Source organism: Bos mutus, chromosome 16, assembly GCF_027580195.1.
Source record: "Bos mutus isolate GX-2022 chromosome 16, NWIPB_WYAK_1.1, whole genome shotgun sequence".
Lineage (NCBI taxonomy): Eukaryota > Metazoa > Chordata > Mammalia > Artiodactyla > Bovidae > Bos > Bos mutus.
In genome coordinates, this window is record NC_091632.1 from 73,286,294 (window position 1) to 73,307,731 (window position 21,438).

General features: G+C 36.0%; 1 long non-coding RNA gene across 1 annotated transcript in view; it reads right to left on the reverse strand.

Annotated features, from left to right (window-relative positions):
• Positions 1–18,341, reverse strand: part of LOC138991208 (uncharacterized) — a 32,178-nt gene extending 13,837 nt beyond the window's left edge. Inside the window, exons 1-2 of the long non-coding RNA XR_011467166.1 lie at positions 18,209–18,341; positions 12,264–12,367 (exon numbers count right to left, since the gene is read on the reverse strand). This is a non-coding gene — a long non-coding RNA (uncharacterized lncRNA). The remainder of the gene's footprint in view (positions 1–12,263; positions 12,368–18,208) is intronic.
• Positions 18,342–21,438: the final 3,097 nt, after the last annotated feature.

Below are 21,438 nucleotides of genomic sequence, written 5' to 3' on the forward strand. Positions count from 1 at the left end.
AGCGACTTCACTTTCACTTTTCACTTTCATGCACTGGAGAAGGAAATGGCAACTCACTCCAGTTTTCTTGCCTGGAGAATCCCTGGGATGGAGGAGCCTGGTGGGCTGCCGTCTATGGGGTCTCACAGTTGGACATGAGTGAAGTGACTTAGCAGCAGCAGCAGCAGCAGCACTACCATATATAAAACTGAAAAATAACAAAGACCTGCTGTAGAGCACAGGGAACTAACCCTATTCAGTATTCTATAATAACTTATAATGGAAAGAATGTGAAAAAGAATATATATACATATATATCTAACTAAGTCACTTTGCTGCACACCTGAAACTAATACAACACTGTAAATGAACTACACTTCAATAAAAATATAAATAAATAAAAACCAAAAAAATCCAAAAATAAAAGTGCTCTATTAAAGTAACTAAAAGGATGAATTCTTTCCACTAATATTTACTGAAGCACAAAGCAGTCCTGTAAATCCCTGGATTCAACTTTGTTAGAAGCAGCCACAGTCTGGCACATAAAGTCTTTTAAAGCTGATGGACATACACTTATTTTTTAAAAACCTGTGTACCTATTATGCTTCCTGCACTGTTTAGGTGCTGAGGATATAGCAGTAGACAGATGTAATCTTACTCTCGGGAACTCACAACTGCAGCTAGATGATGCAAACAATGAGTGAAGACACTCATCTGTTAGCTGGTGAACAGTTCCATGAAAATAAAGAAGGAAGCAAGCAAAGTAAAAGGTGATAGTGACCGACAGGTGACAGTGCAGGTGGAGAAGAGGGCCTGGTTTACAAAGGTGAGGCTCACTGCTATTAAGTAAAAAGTTTGACTCCACCTTTGATGACTCATCACGGATGGCGGTTAGGCCCTGGTTCTCCCCATCTTCACCCTACCCCACATCTGGGCAACCAGTAAGAAAGCCTGTGCTCTCCATCGTTTAGGTCTCCATCAGTTTAGAGTCCAAACTTGCGAGCCCCCACCCTGCCTGGGAACTCTCACCTCACCTACCCGCTAACCTCAAGAAAAATCAAAGCCATGTGCCTCCCCCAGCACCCAAGCCACTTGCAGATCCCCTTGGCAGCCTGCCCTGCATCCCTCAGAGATCCTCTTTATATGAGTGGCACACCTCTTCACACCTTGCAGTGTATGTGCGGTCTCATCAGTCTTGACATTCAGACCAGACTTTGGGTGGGGTGGTGAATCCCACCCTCCTCAGGGCAACAGTACAGCAACGACATGGAGCTTCCAGTGAGCTCGAGGAATTTACAACCTTCAGAGAAACAACTGGACCACTGTACATGAATGATCCCATCATTAACTGTTTAGTAGTTACTAGTGAGACTTTGTGAAATGTGAAAGTATTAGTCATGTCTGAATCTTTGCGACCCCACGGGTTGTAGCCTGCCAGGCTCCCCTGATTGGTGGAATTCTCCAAGCAAGAATACTAAAGTGGGGTGCCATTCCCCTCTCCAGGGGATCCTCCAGACCCAGGGATCAAATAGTTACCTAAAGAGTACCATTAAACAAAAAGGACACACATAGAAAGGTCTAGAAGCTCAACTGAGAACAGATAGTGTGTCATAAACTCTACCTACATCTTCACATTTGTTGTAATTTCCTGTAAGCCTGTTAAAGTTTTTGTAAAATAATACTAAGTAAATAAATAAATGTACTGGCTTATTCAAACAAAACATTCATATGAATATTCACCCCAGTGACAAGAGATTCCTGAGGCAAGAGCACAAAATTGCAAACATTTATTCCAGATGCAAACATCTTGCTCTAATCTAGGTGCTAATCTACCTTTAGGGCTTCCGCAAGTTTGATCCCAGGGTCAGGAAGATCCCTGGAGAAGGGCATGGCAACCCACTCCAGTATTTTTGCCTGGAGAATCCCATGGACAGAGGAGACTGCAGGCTACAATCCCTGGGATGGCAAAGAGTCAGACACTTCAGAAGCGACCCAGCATGCACACAATCTACATTTAGCTTTGCCCTATGAAGGGTGTAAATCTCTACATTTCTGAGAAGGCCCGATGCCCCTTGCACTCCAAGTGCAAAGTGGTGTGCAGGAGCAGCGGGACTGAGATTTCAGGAAGAAGATGGGAACCAGAGATGGGTAAGGGTGAGCAGGGGACCCAGGGGCATCGCTGCTCCAGGAACAGGTGGCCATTCCATCCATGGACACTCTTGGGGACAGAGCAAATATTTGAAACCTCAGTCTCCAAGTCTAAACATCAAGACTATTTCCTGAGTAATTTCACATTATATAAAACAAATTGACCTCTTTATCTCTAGAAGCTGCAAATTGCAGCTATTTCAAGAGAAGACATATAGGTGAATAGTTTGGCCTGAGGTAAGCATTTCATGCATTTTGTTAAAGCAAAATCAAAGTCTAAAATAAGAAATAATAGGACAGAGAAGTGTGGCAGAGCCACTGGGACTTGCCCCTGATCCCTCATGTAATTCAACAGCCTGGATAAAAACCCAACCGCATATTACCTATCCTGCCACAACTGTCTAGGCACCTTTCAAAACAAAATGAATATTCCCTAATACTACTTCACCTTTTTCTGCCACTGCTATTCTGATTTAACACTTTCAGTATTTTTCAGGCATCTTGCCTGTATCCAGAGCTTTCTTAACTTCAAAACAAACTCTCAGCATTATGGTGTTCTAAAGAGGTTTGAATACTGAAAAGACTTATACCCCAAACCATAACTATTTTAACATACAATAATTGCAAAAACAGGAATCCAGTAAAAAAAAATTATGTTTACCTGCTTGGTTTCACAAGATAAGGGTGAATTTTGTGTTTTTTTTTTTCCTTCCATATTCAGAATAAAAAGTAACTCCCCAATTATATCAATTCCAAAATAGTCTCAAAGAATCTAGAGACAGGACTTCCCTGGTGGGCCAGTGGTTAAGAATCAGCCTGCCAATGCAGGGGACACAGGTTGATCCCTGGCTGGGGAAGATCCCACACGTCATGTACAACCACTACTGAAGCCTGCGTGCCTGGAGCCTATGCTCCGCAACAGGAGAAGACACTGCAACGAGAAGCCTGTACAGCCGAAACTAGGGAGTAGCCCCCATTTGCCGCAACTAGAGAAAAGGCACACAGCAACAAGTATCCTGCCCAGCCAAAAATAAGTAAACAAATGAATATTAAAAAAAACCAGCCTAGAGACAGAGCATGCTTTGGGTTTCAGTTTTTTACTATGTGACCTGAAACTAAGAAAAAGTTTCAGATTATGAACTCAGAATTTCTTATTTGACTCAAGACAGGCTCTTATATCACTTCAAACTCCATTCATTTTGTTCTTTTTTTTTTTTTTTTTTCTAGTCCAAGCAAGAAGAAAACAGCACAGTTTAAAAAAAATTAGTTTAAAATATGAAGTCGCATCAAGGAAAAACTACATGAAATCTCCCTCTTTCCTTTATCAGACTTGCTTAAATAACTGGAAGTACAAGGCAATTAAAAATCTAAATTGGAATGTTGACATCATGAGGAATTATCTCCTCCGTAGTGAAGCTGCTAAGATGCTTTGTCTTATCGTTCCATTTTAAAATCTGAAAATCCTGATGTGGGCTCTTATTTTTCACAATGCCTTTTTTATTGACTATTACTGTGCCTTTCAAAGAAATAATTAGAATACAGTGTTAAAACTTTAATGCTGCTGCTGCTGCTAAGTCGCTTCAGTCGTGTCTGACTCTGTGCGACCCCGTAGACGGCAGCCTACCAGGCTCCTCCGTCCCTGGGATTCTCCAGGCAAGAGTACTGGAGTGGGTTGCCATTTCCTTCTCCAATGCATGAAAAGTGAAAGTGAAGTCGCTCCGTCGTGTCCGACTCCTAGCGACCCCATGGACTGTAGCCCACCAGGCTCCTCTGTCCATGAGATTTTCCAGGCAAGAGTACTGGAGTGGGTTGTATGTCACTGTTATTTTGACCTTATGGAAAAGCTTGAATTTTTTTGCTTTCTTCGTTTCATATAAATATTATTCTCAACAGTGTGTAGTCTATTCCTGTATTATATAATCTCTCAAAAAATTTATGGGGAAATTTTTAATTTGGGGAGAAATAAAAGATATGAATAAGAATATTAAAGTAAGCAAGTACTTTCAGAGTTAAGACTGGAAATTAGCCTCATGGTAGCTCTCAGTACAACTCCCTAGTCTTCTGAGCTTCATCTCCAGCTGAGCACCTGAGTCATCAGTAAACATGGAATAAATTATCATGAAGTTAGTCATATCTGTGAAGTGATACATATAAATGTTTCTATAAAACTGTGAATACAAATAAAAGAACAATAACTATTACTCTGACTTCTACTAGTACTGCTATTACAAACTCTATCAATTGTCTAATAATTTACTCATCAGATGAGTTCTGGTCTGTTTGTATAAGACTGTCAAATACCACTCTGAACAGAGTCTTTACAACAGAAAGCTCCTATAGTACCTACATAGTGACAGCCTCCATTTGGTTTTCAGTAATCATCTCAAGCAACTCTTACACACATTATATTATTATGACAACACATTAAATTATGACAACAACATAAACAATGATCACAAATGACACACAAGAGGAAGATGTAGCACAAACGAGCACTCATATCTGGGTGACCATCTCTTTCCAGCCAGGATGAGTTGCTGAGCATAGGGGTCAATGAATGAAGTATAGAAAACTCAGTCAACGGGGAGTTTAGGCCACCAAGGCTTCAAGGAATAGATCCTGCTCCTGTGATCAGTGTGCTGAATTCCCACAAATTTCCTTTACCTCACATTTCATTAGAATGTATTCTAAGAATAAAGTGAGATCACTACATAAAGTTGTGAGACTTGTTAAATAATTTAACAGACACACACATTCTTCACACGATCAGGTGTTACTACTAAGGAAGTTGACTAAGTAAAATGCTACACCGTAAGACCATGAGCTGCAAGGAAATTGAGATCAAGAGGTTTTTCCTGTAATATAAAAATCCTTCAAGGGGAAATTCAGAATTATATTTTTAAAATTCTCTCTCTCTTTCTTTAAGCTAAAGAACCATAACAACAAATCTGAACTTGAAAGAAAATAAATTTTTCAGTAGCAGTTTATTAATGTAAGGCTTCATCACAGTGTGTAAGCACAGAACATCCACGATCATCCATGATCCATGTATACCCTGCTTATTTAAAACAGATAACCAACGAGGACCTACTTTACAGCACAGGGAACTCTGCTCAGTATTCTATAGTAATCTAAATGGGAAAAAAATGTGAAAAAGAATGTATACATGAATAGGTAATAACTGAATCACTTTGCTGTAGCCCTGCAACTAACACATCGCAATCAACTCCAATATAAAATAAAAAATTTTTTTAAAAGTTGTCATCTTTCACAGATGGCCAAAGACACATGGAAAAGATGCTCAACATGCTAATCATCAGGGAAATGCAAATCAAAACCACAATGAGTTATCACCTCACACTTGTCAGAATGGCTAGTATCAAAAAGAATACAAATAAACAAATGCTGATGAGGATATGGTGAAAAAGAAACATTCATCTGCTGTTGGTGGGAATGTAAATCAGTACAGTCACTCTGGGAAAGAGTATGGGGATTTTTCAAACGACTAAAAATAAGAACTACCATATGACCAGCAATTCTACTTCTGGGTATATATCATAAAAAAACAACCCACTAACTCAAAAAGATACAATGTTAATAGCCGCATTATTTGCAATTGCTAAAATATGGAAGCAACCTAAGTATACAGCAACAGATAAACAATGGAATACTGCTCAGCCATAAAAAATAATGGTATTTTGCCAATTGTGGCAACCTGGATGAACTTCGAGAGCATTATGCTAACTGAAATAAGTTGACAGAGAAATACTAATACTATATAATATCACTTACATATAGAATCTAAAAAAAAAAACAACAGATTAGTGAATAAAACAAAAAAGAAGCAGACTCACAGATACAGAGAACAAATTAGTCGTTACCAGTAGGGAGAAGGAAGAGGTAGAGATGAAAGAGAGGTTGTTATGAGATTATGTGAATCATGTGTGTGATGCTTTTGAAAATTGTAAAGCACTACAGAATTTAAATAATCTTTTATTCAATTAAAAAATAAAAAGATATATCAAAAAAGGTACTTGTCTTTCAAGCATGATCACATTCAGAATTCAACACTTAATAAGCAGTCATTTAAAACTAATTTTGGAAATTAAAGTAGCATATAACTTCCCAAGTCATCATATCTTTCATTCTAATACCTATTTTATTTTAAACAGTTTAGAATATTACTGTCTCTTAGCCTTCAGAGTTTGAGTAGCATATGATGGAAAAATGAGTCATCTATAAATGTATTCAACTCTAACAAGTCATACCGATTCCCCCTCAGACACACCAAAATTTTTCATACCTGCATATACAAAAAAGAAACAAGATGTAATTAATGAAATATCTATCTACCACTCTTAAGTTATTTTTCATGCTACCCTCCAAACACACACATGCAAATACACAAATTAGGATGTCAGAAAACACAATATTTTTTAATGTGAAAAACCAGCATCCTTGTTAATACTAAAACCATTTTCCCAGACCTTTTAGAATTCCTCCAGGACAATTTTGACAGAGATTTAATCTTAATGACATAAACAAAGTTGTTGCTCAATAGTTCATTTCATAAAACCAGAGGGAAAAACAGAGCAACTGTACAACAGTAAATCACTCCTTGGATCTTAAGTACTCCTCTTGGTAACGAGCCAGGCCATTCTTCAAGAGTGTGTAGTTTCCTTAGAGAGATACTGATTTTAATTTTACTAGCTTGGCTATTCTTTCTTTATAAGTCTGCAGGTTTCTCAGAAAGATACAAATTTTAATTGCAGATATGTGGAGAAAGAAAAAATGTGCATATTTATTCAGATTCCTGAAAGACTTATAAAACCTTTTCAACATAGGCTCTCTTAATTCAAAATTTATGGAAACCTAGATAGAGAATGAACTGAAATTCATCCTTAATCTGGGAAGAAGAAAACATTAATGAAATGTGAAGAAAACATTAATGAAACGTGAATAAAAGAAATTTAACCAATTGATGGAGTCAAATTTTTTTACAGCTGTTTTATATTTTATATTTAATGCATTTCATGTGATATTAATAGCAATACTAATTCACATGTGAATACCATACCTAGAAATTAATAGCTGTTCTTCACATACCAAAACTGTGATGTGTTTGAGTTATAAAGTAAACATGAAATAATATTCCTGTCTCATTGTTTATAGCATGCATATCACAATACTCATGCATCACTGTGGTATTTTTAAATTTTTCTAACAAAATTTTCTGTTATTTCTTGATATTTTGTTTATTACTTCTTGAGGTAGAAACTAATTCTTTCTGCATACATTCCACAACACCTACAATGAGTAAATGCTCATTGATTTAAACTTTTCCTTAAATTTTATTAAAATATGTAACTATGTGATAATTATAATGTATTTTTAGAATTATTATTTAATTTTAATTATATTCTCAGTTGCAATGTTATGGATCTAGAGTAATTCCTGGTTTTTTCTAGGCGTGTTGAGTCACTTTCAGTCATGTCCATCTCTTTGTGACACTATGGGCTGTAGTCCACCAAGTTCCTCTGTCCATGTGGTTTTTCAGACAAGAATACTGGAATGGGTTGCCATTTCCTACTCCAGAGGATCTTCCTAACTCAGGGATCCAACCTGAGTCTCCCACATCTCCTGCACTGGCAGGCAGATTCTTTACCAGTGTACTACGTGGGAAACCTATTAATGTTAGCTAAGAATGATTCATAAAGTCAGATGTGCATATGTAAATAAATCCTGCAAAAAATATTTGAAGTTTTCTAAAAACTAAAATACATCTTTCTACATAGTTATATGCCTCTATAATAAATAAATACTACAACATTTGATCAATTATATATAATATTAAAATGCATTAATGGGGTGAACAAATTCTAACAACAATACTTTGATATTGGAATTACTTAGCTTATTGTGAACACATATAATGTTATATGTGGCTTTTTGATAAAAGAAGAAATCTTTAATCTTTTTCATTAAAGATTGTTCTTTATTAACATTTCTCTCATTAACATTTAGATTTCTTAAATTCTATTATTCATTATATCAAGTAAATTTTTCTACTTTTATTCATTGCTAAGATTTTGAAAATTGTACATTTATTCTAGCACTTCAAGATTTTTGTAGAAAAAACTGCTTCATTCATGTCATTAATGATATTATATATTTAGATTTAATTCCTATTTAGTCTATTTTTTAGACCTTTAAGCCAAAAAGTTTATACCCACTTCTATCATGCAGCTTTAGATTTTGAAAAAAAAAAAAAAAAAAAGTTCAGTGTAAATTTTTGTTGTTAATTACACTAGCTTTGGTTGGTTACTGCATTACCATAAATTAATACCTTAGGATACCATCTCTGAAACTTAAGATGCTTTTCTGCTACCAATGTCAATAACTATTACACATTTAACTGATTAAAATACTCTGTAGTTTTACTTTTTAATAAATACAAAACTAATCTGATAATCTTCTACTGATGCAAATGTTGGCGCGTCTCTAGCACAGAAATAACCATGCCCTTGCCCTTTATTTTCTAGCCCTAAGTCATTTTCTTGGAAAAATAACTATGTTACACTGATGTAATATAGTAAACCCTAGTTCTTTGTGGAACCTCAATGATACTGTTTAGAAATTCAAGTGGATTATATAAAGTGGGTCCTTCTGTAATAGTATAACTTGAATTAGCATGATTTACCACTGGAAGCATGAAAAAAATATCACATAATCTATTTTTTTTCTTATTTGTCATTTTGTTAAGTATTCAGAGTCTTTTTACTTTTCTCCTGTTTGTAAATGTCTGTAGTTTAAACACTGTGGAGGTGAGACTAATTCAACATACTTCCTTATATGGAACTAAATTGAGAAACAAGTTAGAAATATGCCATTAAATCTTTTTATATATAAATTTTGTCTTATAAAAATCCCAATTGTCTCTTTGGATTCCTTCAAATTTATCAAACATATACTATCCAGATATGTCAGTTTGTCTGTTTTGATTGTTAGACTGGCTTAAAAACTTCATATGAACTGGTCACATCAATCCAATTCAAAAAATAATTTTGGAGACTCTATCTGATATACACAGCAAATACAGCTATATTCCAGGTAATTGTAGATACAGGCCTATTCTTTCTTCCAGGATGTTAACTTTATTCGCATCTATAATTCCAGTTTTATCTCAGTTATTATAATGAAGATTTCTTCTTTCATCTCAAGATTTCTGAAGAAGAGGGTAATAAAACCAGGCTTAAGTATTATTTTTGCACAAAATGACTGATTTAAAGTCTATAATAATGCAATGCCTGGGATGACTTTAAACTAGTACACAATCATCTTCCAATCATGTTTAATTTAAAATTCCACCTTTTTTAGATGAAAATGTTCCTTCCAATCTTCTTCAGAGCTTCGGGTTTTTCATCTAAACATTTCAGGTTCTGCCAACACAGCCTCTGTAATTAGTGGCTCCAGGCCAGTAAATTCATCCTGCATGTCAGTTGCTCCATTTCTAACTTCAGTCCACGATGTGGAAGCAAATCATTACACTGGCTTCTCAGACTTGAAATTGAACTTGACAAACATTCTTTGGGAGTTATACAGAATAAGAACGCACAAGCTACAGACAGCAAGCAATGACACCTGTTACAAAGGCCATGTCTAAGCACATTGGGTGTATTGAGTTACTGCTGACTTCAAGGAAAGTGATGAGCATGTAATAAAAAATACATTTTATCCCTGGATTCCTAACACATCTCTAAAGGCATATAGGAAATATCATGCTTCTCGCTGAACCTGGGACTTCCAGGTTCCACGTGATGTAAATATGTTTTATTTGCTATTTAAATAATGTCCATTTTGGTATATTATCCCAATGGATCTCATGACCATCCACATTGCCACAAGAGTTAGTCTCAACAGCAGCGTTATGAAAGGAAAACCATCATACATTTGTGATTAGTGCTGAGAAAGTCAGAAGTCATCAAAAAAAGCATAAAGCAATTTCAAAAGATGTTAGAACAACAAAAGAAATTAAGAATCTTTTAACACCATGTCTTAATTTTACCTGAAAGAAAACACAGATTCAGGGAAAAAATCAAGAGCCCAGGGTCAAAAAGCTAGTCAGTGACAGAACTGAGAACAAAAACCAAGTCTCCTTACTTTCATTCTGATATTTTCAATCTTCTATCAGTGAATTTCCAGGGAAACAAATATATAATTTAAACTACAAATTCCAAATATTTTTTTAATGAATAAAATAGACTGGAGGAACAAGAAGAAGTTTTAAAATATTCTAAACAGAATTTTTAAAAAGATCATTGCAGTAACTTTTAGTAAGGTAATAAATACACTAGTTGGATTATTTTTTCCAAAATAGCTAATACAGGTTCAAAATCCCACATTAACACACAAACTATTTGGAACTGGTAGTTGTAAAGAAGGAAAACGTAGTTGATAAAGTAATGATCTGGAGAAGTAACCCTAAGTTTATGTATCTTGGGATATATAGTAGAAAATTTGGAAATTGTAAAAGCTTAAATTATACGTTTGTTTCCCTGGAAACAATTGTAAAATTCAAGAATCTGCAGGCAGAAATGTGCTTTGTTTTGGGCTAACTTGTTGTTAAAGGGTGATACACTCAGCCATGTTCCCCTCCAGCTTCCTTCCATCTCCAGGGTTGCATTCAAAGGGACAACATGGCATTGTAGGCTTTGGTCTCTAATTAGTTTCATGCCTGTTGTTACAGCATCTGAGCACAAAAGAAGCTCAGTGGATTTCTTTTGAAAATGAAGATACTGGTTGAGTTTTGATTGGTGCTTTAAAACACATCCTGAGGAAATATTGCATCTTTTACACCTGTACATTTCTGACCTCATAAGAGAACGAGTGTTCCCAACAGCTTACAGGTATTATTTATTACTTCTAAGGAGAACAGAAACTCTTGAAAATGTATACAGGCCCATAATATCAGTACTTCCACTGATAGCTATAAAATGAAAATGAATAAATAAATGAAATATCAGAAATTGTGTTTGCCTTGCCCTCTCATATAAATTATGATGGGACGACAAAAAACCCCACAGTGAATTCAAATAATTAAACATCAGTGTTACCAAAACAAAACAAAAAAAATGGCTCCTAGAGTGTAACTGAGCAGGAACCTATGGGCCCTTCCCAGAACAGAACCCCCAACCCCTCAGTCCAGTGTCCACTCTCAGCCCCTTGTCCATAGAAAAACTTTAGCCTCCTAGGCTTTCCCAGAGTTTCAAAGAGTATATTTAATCAGAGAAGTCAGAAAATGCAGAAAAAAAGGAAAACAGTCAAGCAAGACAAAATAATAACAGTTTAGCCATTAAACACAGTCAAGGACATTTAGTTCCTCCTCAGGGGCTTCCCTGGTGGCTCAGAGGTTAAAGCATCTGCCTGCAATGCAGGAGACCTGGGTTCAATCCCTGGGTTGGGAAGATCCCCTGGAGAAGGAAATGGCAGCCCACTCTAGTATTCTTGCCTGGAGAATCCCATGGATGGAGGAGCCTGGTGGGCTACAGTCCAAGGGGTCGCAAAGAGTCAGACAGGACTGAGCGACTTCACTTTCTTTTCACTTTCAAGGGATATAGATAACATTCTGAGCCATGTCCCTTGAACTGTTTTGTAGATACTAAAACCCCCACCAGGTGGAAAAAGTTAACTATATGCTGCCCACAAGCATGTGGACCCCAGTTCCTTAGAACCAGAGGTTGATGATGTTGACTCCTGGTTACCTCACCACCAACTCAGGAGAAAAAGTGTCCATGAGTGAATCATGAACCCCACAACCCCTCTCCCTCACCCTGTCTTTAAAAACCTTTCCCTGAAGGTCTTTAGGGAGTTCAGATATTTTGAGCACTAAAACTACTGGACTTCTTGCTTATACCCTGCAATAAATGCTGCTCTTTTCTTCACCACCACCTACTGTCAGTAGATTGAGTTGAACATGGACAGGTAGACCCAAATTTGGTTTGGTAATAAGAGGACTACATCTAGAAATGTGTAAGGCATAATTCAGATCCACATTTGTAAAGATTCTTTGATCAACCTATGACCTTCAATGACCTATGACCCAATGGCCACACTACCACCAAGGGACTTTGTGGTACCTGCTACATTTCTTCATCCATTCGCAGCGATAACTCCTTCTTCCAGTAACAGTAGAACACTTGGTGGCCCACAAACAATCTTTGGGTCACAGAAATGTTTGGTCCTAGAAACAGAAGAACAAAAGAGGTAAGTTCAAATCTCAAAGGGTCAGGGAAGAATTGTCTTAATATGGAAACAGAAACTAAATAATTTGCAAAATGATAAGGAATAGTATCACATCAATTACATTGCTTCAGATCAGGCTTTTTCAAACACTTATTGGAAACCTACCAGTAGGTATACCAGACCACATGCTAAAAGCATTCATTTACATCTTATTTACTCTTCACAGCAACTGTGTGAATAGGCATAGCTATACCTACTTTGAAAAGAAACTGAGAGTTCAGGAGACTAATAACATAATTGAGGTAACACAACAGGTAAAGACAGAGGTGTTTTTTTTTTTTTTTTTTAGTTCCTCTATTATTTGTTCTTCAGCAGAGGTAATAGGAGCTTTCCTGGTAGCTCAGCTGGTAAAGAATTCACCTGCAATGCAAGAGACTGCGACTTGATTTCCGGGATGGAAGGATTCTCTGGAGAAGGGATAGGCTACTCACTGCAATATTCTTGAACTTCCTTGTGGCTATGTTGGTAAAGAATCCACCTGCAATGTGGGAGACATGGGTTTGATCCCTGGGTTGGGAAGATCCCCTGGAGTAGGGCATGGGAACCCACTCCAGTATCCTTGCCTGGAGAATCCCCATGGACAGAGGAGCCTGGTGGGCTACGGTGCACGGGTCACAAAGAGTTGGACATAACTGAGTGACTAAGCACACAGCACAAAAGTAATAGAGCATGTTGGAAATTCCACTGTCATGAATTCAATATTTTGAAAAATATATATAATATTTACTGTTCTATGTCTGAGTGGAATTTGGCTTACAACATGTTTTCCCATCAGAAGAATTTATCTTGCCAATTTACGGTAATACAGTCCTTTCCAATGTAAAATTAAATCAAATCAAGTCCTATTTCTATTTCTCTCTACCACCCCTTCTTTTCCCTTCCCTCCCCAAAGTTATGTGATTTCCAGTGGCCTTACATGTTTTCCCGGAACTGAATCTAGGGCAGCTTGTCCATGTAATGGCGTGTACTATCTCTGGCCTTCCCTGAGCCCAGCTGATCCTGCCTTGTCTAGGTATCATCTTCTCTATCACATCTGCTGTTCATTTCTGTGATCCTCCATGACATTCAGTGATGGGTCCACACTCTATATATCCCTTCTTCCGGTGGTGAAGCAGTCACATTTATCTCCATGCCTTTCTTGTAAACAACAGTAAATTTATAAATCTTCCCTCAACACGCCTGGCCTGGATGTGCAAAACTCCATAACATGGCTATGACTCAGGTTGGTCCACAAGGTACTACAGTCAACCACTGACAATCACAACTCCTATATTCCAAGACATTAGCCATCTTGTTAAGCTGTGCCCTGAGACACGTTAAGTCATGGAGATATCTCAGAGAGTATATTCAGCTCTGAAATATCTCCAAACTTACAGAGTATCTCCAGAGTCATGCCTTCTCCCTGGACTCAGCTGAGAAGATTATAGCAAAGATTGAAATTCTTTCCAAAGACCCAGCAACCAGTAAACTACATACATTTTCTTCCAATCTCTTTCCTGCCCTGTGGATGAACTCCCCGCTCACCCTGTCTTCTTCAAGAATGGCTCCTGGGAAGAAAATCATTAAGCAGAATGTCTACAGTCCATAATCTCTCTTGTAGCAGGAGGGAGATGGGGAGACACCCTTGGAAACAAAGAAGCTAATTTACCAAATCTCCTTGCAGTCAAGCAGACAACAGGTCTGCTGGTATACACACTAATCACCTCCCTCTCAAGAGGGTCCTCATCTATGAAAATATTTTAGCAGAATATACTTCATTTGTCTACAACTGTTTGTACTAAACAAATCTGGAATCTACAAATTTATAGTGCATGGCTTCCTGGAAAATGTCACATAAGCTATACAACCACCTGGAAATGAAATGATAATGTGTCACAGCAAAATGGCCCTCTTTTGTGTCATTTATGCAGGCACAAATATCACACAGAGGCTCTCTGCATAACCTGAGCCAGAGCACATCCTGCCTGGCAAGAAGTAATCTGAGTAACTGCACTGAAGGGCCGATTCTCTCCCTGTTTCACCTGTGCCTCGTGATTGTATGTCTTCTTGAAGTCATTGGCTAAGCTTGTTATTGGGAAAGATTTCTCATGTGAATCAGTCTGCTTTGACAATCCAGCCCTTTGTGCTGTCTCTACTCATCTCCAGTTCTCTCTCACTGGGTTTAAGCCCTGTTCTGAGTCATCAAAAGTTGAGCTGTTGATATTAAAAAATAAGATTATAAAATTTACTAAATGATTTTTTCTTTAAAGTACTGCTCTTTACCAATAAAAGGAGGGATATTTCTGACTATTGTATACTTAATTCAGTGTGTATAAAAGACTTGCTGATGCTTAAATGGTGAGAAGAGTAAGGATGGCAGCGATAGTAAAAACACATAATCCAATACAGTTAAGTTCCCTACATATGAGTAAGTTCTGTCCCAAGAATGTAAGTCCAGCTTGTTTTTAAGTCCAACAAAGCTAGCCCAAATATAAAACTAACACAACTGGCTATATAGTCCTGTACCGTAACCGCTTTATAATACTTTTCACAAAAATGATACATAAAAAACTAACAAACACAAAAAATGAAGAAAATAGTTTTAATTTATGGTACAGTACCTTGAAAAGTACAGTAGCACAATAGCTGGCATGTAGGGGCACATTTGCATCCTTGAAAGTTGGTTTGTACATAAGGAACTCACTATATTAAAATATAAACTAGTAGTTTTATTTCAGAAGTTTACTGTGGCAGTATCACGACATCATCTTTAAAATACATTAGAGTCACATTTTGACTACCTTATCTTCCTAACAGGATGAGTACTTAACTATTTTAGCTAGATGCAAATAGTTATTAGTATAAATTTTGTTAATATTATAAGTAAGTTGATAAATTCCTATGTCATTTCAAGTATTGTTTAAAAACAAACATGGACGATTAGTGACCTCTGTGATCTTGCCTTGGACATGGATAAAAAGATTGAGTGCAAAATTCAATTATAACAATAAAATTGTGAGAATTAGATTTATTGAATTCTTATAAAGATGCTTCTATATAAGTTTATCCAACATTATTTGATTATTTAAAAAGTTACATATATACAAATATGGCTAAACATGACATAAGATGACCATTTCATGAACAAAGTATCATATTCAATAATCAAAACCCAATAAATGAGTCTCAGATCTATATTAAACAAATTTAATACAAAACCTCTAATCTATAGAAATTAGCCATTTGCCTTATGATATGAATTATATTTTTAACTTTAATTGAAACTAATTGCAAATGAATAAAAATTACAGTTACAAAAGAAAAAAAGTAACATTCTAGGTTTTCCAAATGAATCTACCATTATACCATTATACACCAAACTGTATCACACATACTTGAGAATTTAATTATGTCCTATTAAAATTAAGTATATTTCAACTAGTAACTTAAATAGTCTATTTTTCATGCTTACATTTGGTATCTTTTCTTGTTAATGATATAAAAGAGCTAAAAATTTTTTATAACTGTAGAAAGGGAAAATAAGACAGACTTTAAAAAAGAAAGTTTAAAACCTCATTTAGACCATTTCTTTTAAAACAAATAGGAATGAAAATAGTTCTGGTAATATTTCCTAGTACCACAAATTTCCCAGTTTAAAAATTAGAATTCGTATGAGGTTCTGCAAATGTGTTATTCCTTATGAGAAACTAGGGTTATTTTATTATTGGAAGGAAATATCAGAATATAATTATAATATAAAATATTAAAATCCAACATTTCTACAGGATCTTAAGGAGACATATTATGCCAGTGTTCTTTAGGGGAAAATATTATAACAAACAGAAGTGACAGCATGGCTCTAGGGTAAATCTATACATTTAAATAAAAGTACAGTAATGCTGTTCACATACAAACTATTTCTTATATCAATGATATATTATTATGTGGTGCCAAAAGGATTCAGATAATGTGTCTACATAGCCCGGAACTAAATGTAATAAAACCAGACCAGGATCTGTTTAAATTTATGTTTTTTTTTGTGCACATTACTATAGAAAGAAGAGTTTTTCAAGCAACATTCAATAAGATGCCTCACTAGATACAAACTGTTCTACTTTTAACAGAGAACTGCCCAGGCAAAATCAAGCTGCCCAGGTGAAATAATAAACCAAAAGTGTGTGTTACTAGAATGGTATTTTGTGGGAGTATATCATCACACAATGCAGTCTATATTTTAGAAGAGATGGAAAAGAAATTTGGTATGTCTTCATTCATCATAATATGGTATATATTCGACTATGAGCTTTTTTATATATAAATTTTTACCCCGAGTCTTGAATACAGTATGTATGACTACAAATCATTAATAAAACTTTCTACTCTTTTATACATTTGGATATACGGTCTGAATGTGGCATACCCAGGCTGTAGCACAGAAAACTTAGCTTATTGTTTCAGTATAAGAGGAAGAAAGGAGGGGAGAAAGGGAATAAAACCCTGCTTGAATTTAAAAACAAAAGTGATTTCCATATTAAAATAAGGTCAACCCCAAAAGAATGCCCTGTTTTTCAGCTTGTGGACGCCCTTGGATGGAAAACTCTCCTGTGTATTTGTCAACAAGAGTCTAAGCGACTTCACTTTCACTTTTCACTTTAATGCATTGGAGAAGGAAATGGCAACCCACTGCAGTGTTCTTGCCTGGAGAATCCCAGGGACGGTGGAGCCTGGTGGGCTGCCATCTGTGGGGTCACACAGAGTCAGATACGACTGAAGTAACTGAGCAGCAGTAGTAGCAGCAAGAGTCATATACTAACTAATCTCTGTCAACTCAACATAGATAGTCAAAATACAAAGGGGTAAACTATTCCTAATTAACTATTGAGACCACACAACATAATACTTAATAGTTCATAAATAAACAATCAGAATAATTTTTATAAATGCTTGCTTGATTAATTTTTATCTCTCTAAATTAAAATTCAACTCAATGAGTTTATGAGGTTAGACCAGTGGTTTTCAATCCAGAATCCTGGACTCCAGGATTCATGCCAAATGGACTCTAAAATAACAATAATGATGCTAATAATAATATGGATAAAATAATAACAAACATTTATTATGTGCTTACTGTCTTCAGAAATTCCATATATGTTACATGCACAAAATTTTTAATCCTTTACAATAAAACTATGAGCTTTGGGATTCTTCATTCTAAAATGAGGAGGAGATAAATGCAGAGAGATATGAGGAAGCTTTTACAGGGTCATTCCATTAGTAAATCGCTGATTGATTTGAACCCAAGCAACCTAGATATTTTAATCACTATACATGCCACCTTCCAAGGTAGTCATGGGAAGTCTATGAACTATTTTCAATCCCCATATGTCTTATAGACATTGCCCATTTATCTATTTTGGATGAACTAAATAAAACACTGTTCTTTTGACACCGGTCAAAATTATGTCAATTCAGAGTGGTAACACTAATTGATAACAAATTTTGATCCAAGTCTGTAGGCATCTTTAGACGCAAGGAAGATCATGACTTATCCAGCCTTTTAGAACCAGTCGGTAGAAAACTTGGCTTTTTGGGTTTCTTGCCAGTATGTTCCTGAACTTCCATCTACTTTCTTTAATGTAATAGCACATCAGAATCGCCTTCACACAGTGTTTTATGGTTTTCACTGCACTTGCTCACCTTAGCACATTCAAAACATCTGGAGCTAATGTTTTAAAGACTTGCAAACTTTTAAAGTGGCTTCTATGCTCAGAAAAAAAAAATGAAACAAGGTAGAACCTACTTTTTATCCAGTCAGCACATCCTCTGGCAACATCCTCTGTTCTTTCCATCTAATTTTAAGGTGCCCAGTTGCAATGGTGTATAACAACCTGATAAGGATTCATTGCAAAATTCAGTCACGGGGTAGGTCAATCTGAAAAAAAAAAAAATAATGTTCACATAAATCCGACCTGGATCAAAATTTTTATTGCAGACATGAAAGTAAGCTAGGGTTGGGGAAAAAAATGAAAGAGCTATAGAAATGTAGCATACTCATAATCTTTCATTTCTGCCCTGGAGAGGCTTGAAATGTTGAAGCCAGGAAATAGAATATGATCAAACAGCCCCACTTGTATGTGACTAAATTGATAAAAACCGTGGAAACCTAAATCTAAATTATGAAGTATATTTATGAAGTCCTATCAAACTGAATTGTTATCTTTAGGTGCTTTAAACAGAAATTCTGAACACTGAATAATGGCCCAATAAATGCTTAATGAGGAAATGAATATATGGTTCTACCAATCCACGCTTTATCTTTTGAGATGGTTTCTTTCACATCTCGAAAATCCACATGAAGCCCAAGACTTGCATCCTATTCCGGGTGTTTTGTGGAAGAAGGAGAAGGTGCTGTATTGCCCAGAGAAGAAACTCAATGCATTTTGAATACTGAGAAGTTACTTTAAAATACGAGTAGAAGTACAATACATGTCATAACATTATTTGTTTGCAGTAATGAATGGTCACAACACCCACAAATTTTCTGCTAATCACAACTGGTAAAACAAAAAAATGTAAGATGGTGACAGATTTGACATGTAAGCCATTTAGTTAATATTAAACTGTCATTTGGTAGGTTAAAAAATTGAGACAAATATTAAAAATTGAATGTCCAATGCATATAACCATTTTAAAGCTTTAAGTGTTTAATTTGAGAAAGATTATACAGAACAGAAAAACATCCAATAGTTCAAATTTTGAGAAAGGGGAAATTCCACCATGTATAGATAAGGATGAAGAAGGAAAGAACATAATCTCCTAATTGCACACACTTAAAATGGTGTGTCTTGTATTGTTTGAATATTGGGCAAACTGCAAATACATCTACAGTATCAGTCTTCAATTGTAAGTGCTGGAATGCAAAGTCATGCAAATATTATATATCTATTCCTCAACCCTCCCCTAAAAATGAAGGGAAACACTTTCTTGAGTATTTACTATAGCAGTGTATCATAACATTTTAACCCTATGCTTTTGATATGAATAAAAAAATCAGTTGGTAAATGTGCATAGGATTTCTCCAAATATCATTCCTATTACTACTATTTGACATAAAAAGTTAAAAGTAATATACAAACAATGTAATAATACTCAGCCATAAAAAAGAATCAAATAATGCCATTTGCAGGGTGGATCTAGAGATTATCATACTAAGTAAAGTAAGTCAGAGAGACAAAGACAAATACCATATGATATCACTTACATGTGGAATCTAAAATATGGCACAAATGAATCTATCTGCTAAACAGACTCACAAACTTAGAGAACAGATTTGTCATTGCCAAGGGGGCAGGGGTATGTGGGAAGGATGGATTGGGAGTTTGGGATTAGCAGATGTAAACTATTACATATAGGATGGATAAACAACAAGGCCCTACTATATAGCACAAGGAACTAAATTCAGTATCCTATAATAAAACATAATGGAAAAGAATATGAAAAAAAATATATATATAGTAAATCAAGTACACATCAATAAAATACTTTTTAAATTCAAAATGATCACCCCCAAATTGTCCTTTAATGAAGAATCTACTATAAAAATTTTGTTGTCCTTAAAGACAAAATTCATGAATATTTCATGAATCAAGGAAATAAAGGGAATGAGGCGAGATAGTTCATCAGTGCTGACGCAGTAACTCACAACTGCTAGGGAAAGTGATCTTCAACACAATTTCTGTTTTTTGACTTTTATTTGAGCTGTATTTCCAACAATAACAACAAAATAAGTAGCAGGAAAAAATATTCTCTATGTTGGAAAAAATAGATATAATCTAATTACAAATTGCAAAGTTTTCAGGGACTGATATAGAGGAGAACTACCCAAGTTTAAGAGTTACTGTAAAGCTACAGTTGGAGAAGGCAATGGCACCCCACTCCAGTACTCTTGCATGGAAAATCCCATGGACGGAGGAGCCTGGTAGGCTGCAGACCATGGGGTCGCGAAGAGTTGGACACAACTGAGCGACTTCACTTTCACTTTTCCCTTTCATGCATTGGAGAAGGAAATGGCAACCCACTCCAGTGTTCTTGCCTGGAGAATCCCAGGGACGGGGGAGCCTGGCGGGCCGCCGTCTGTGGGGTCGCATAGAGTCGGACACGACTGAAGCGACTTAGCAGTAAAGCTACAGTAATCAAGACAGTGTGGTACTGGCAAAAAACAGACAGACAGATCAAAAGGATGGAATGCAAAGCCCAGTAATGGGCCCATAAATACATTCAACTGATATTTGACAAGGGGCAAAGGCAATACAATGCAGCAAAGATAGTCTTTCCAACAAATGGTGCTGGAACAACTAGACATCCACACCCAAACAAATAAATAAAAACTCTAGACACAGACCTTACATCCTTCACAAAACTGAACTCAAAATGGATCACAAACTTAAGTGTAAAATGCAAAATTATAAAGTCCTAGAAGATAACAGAGGAGAAAATCTAGATAGATATTGTGTATAGCATTTTAGATACAACACAAAAAGCACAAATCATAAAACTGATAAGCTGGACTTGGTTAAAATTAAAATTTTCTCTTCTGCCCAAAATTTTGTCAAAAGAATGAAAAGACAAGTCATAGACTAGGAGTAAATACTTGTAAAAGATGTAATTTATAAAGAATTATTGTCCAAAATACACCCAAAAACCTATTTAAACTCAACAATAAGAAAACAAACAACCCTCTTACAAAATGGCCCAAATACTTTAACAGACAAGTCACAAAAGAGGATAAATAAATGGCAAATAAACATAGGGAAAGATACTCCACATTATACATCATCAAGGAAACATATTAAAACAAGATCCCGCGACATGCCCATTACAATAGCCCAGATTCAGAACACTGACCACAGCAAGTGCTGATGAGCATGTGGAGAAGCAGGAAAGCTCAGTCGTCTCTGGTGAGGATGCGGAATGGTACAGACACTTGGGAAGGCAGTTCCTTAGTTTCTTATAAAACTATTCTTATCATCA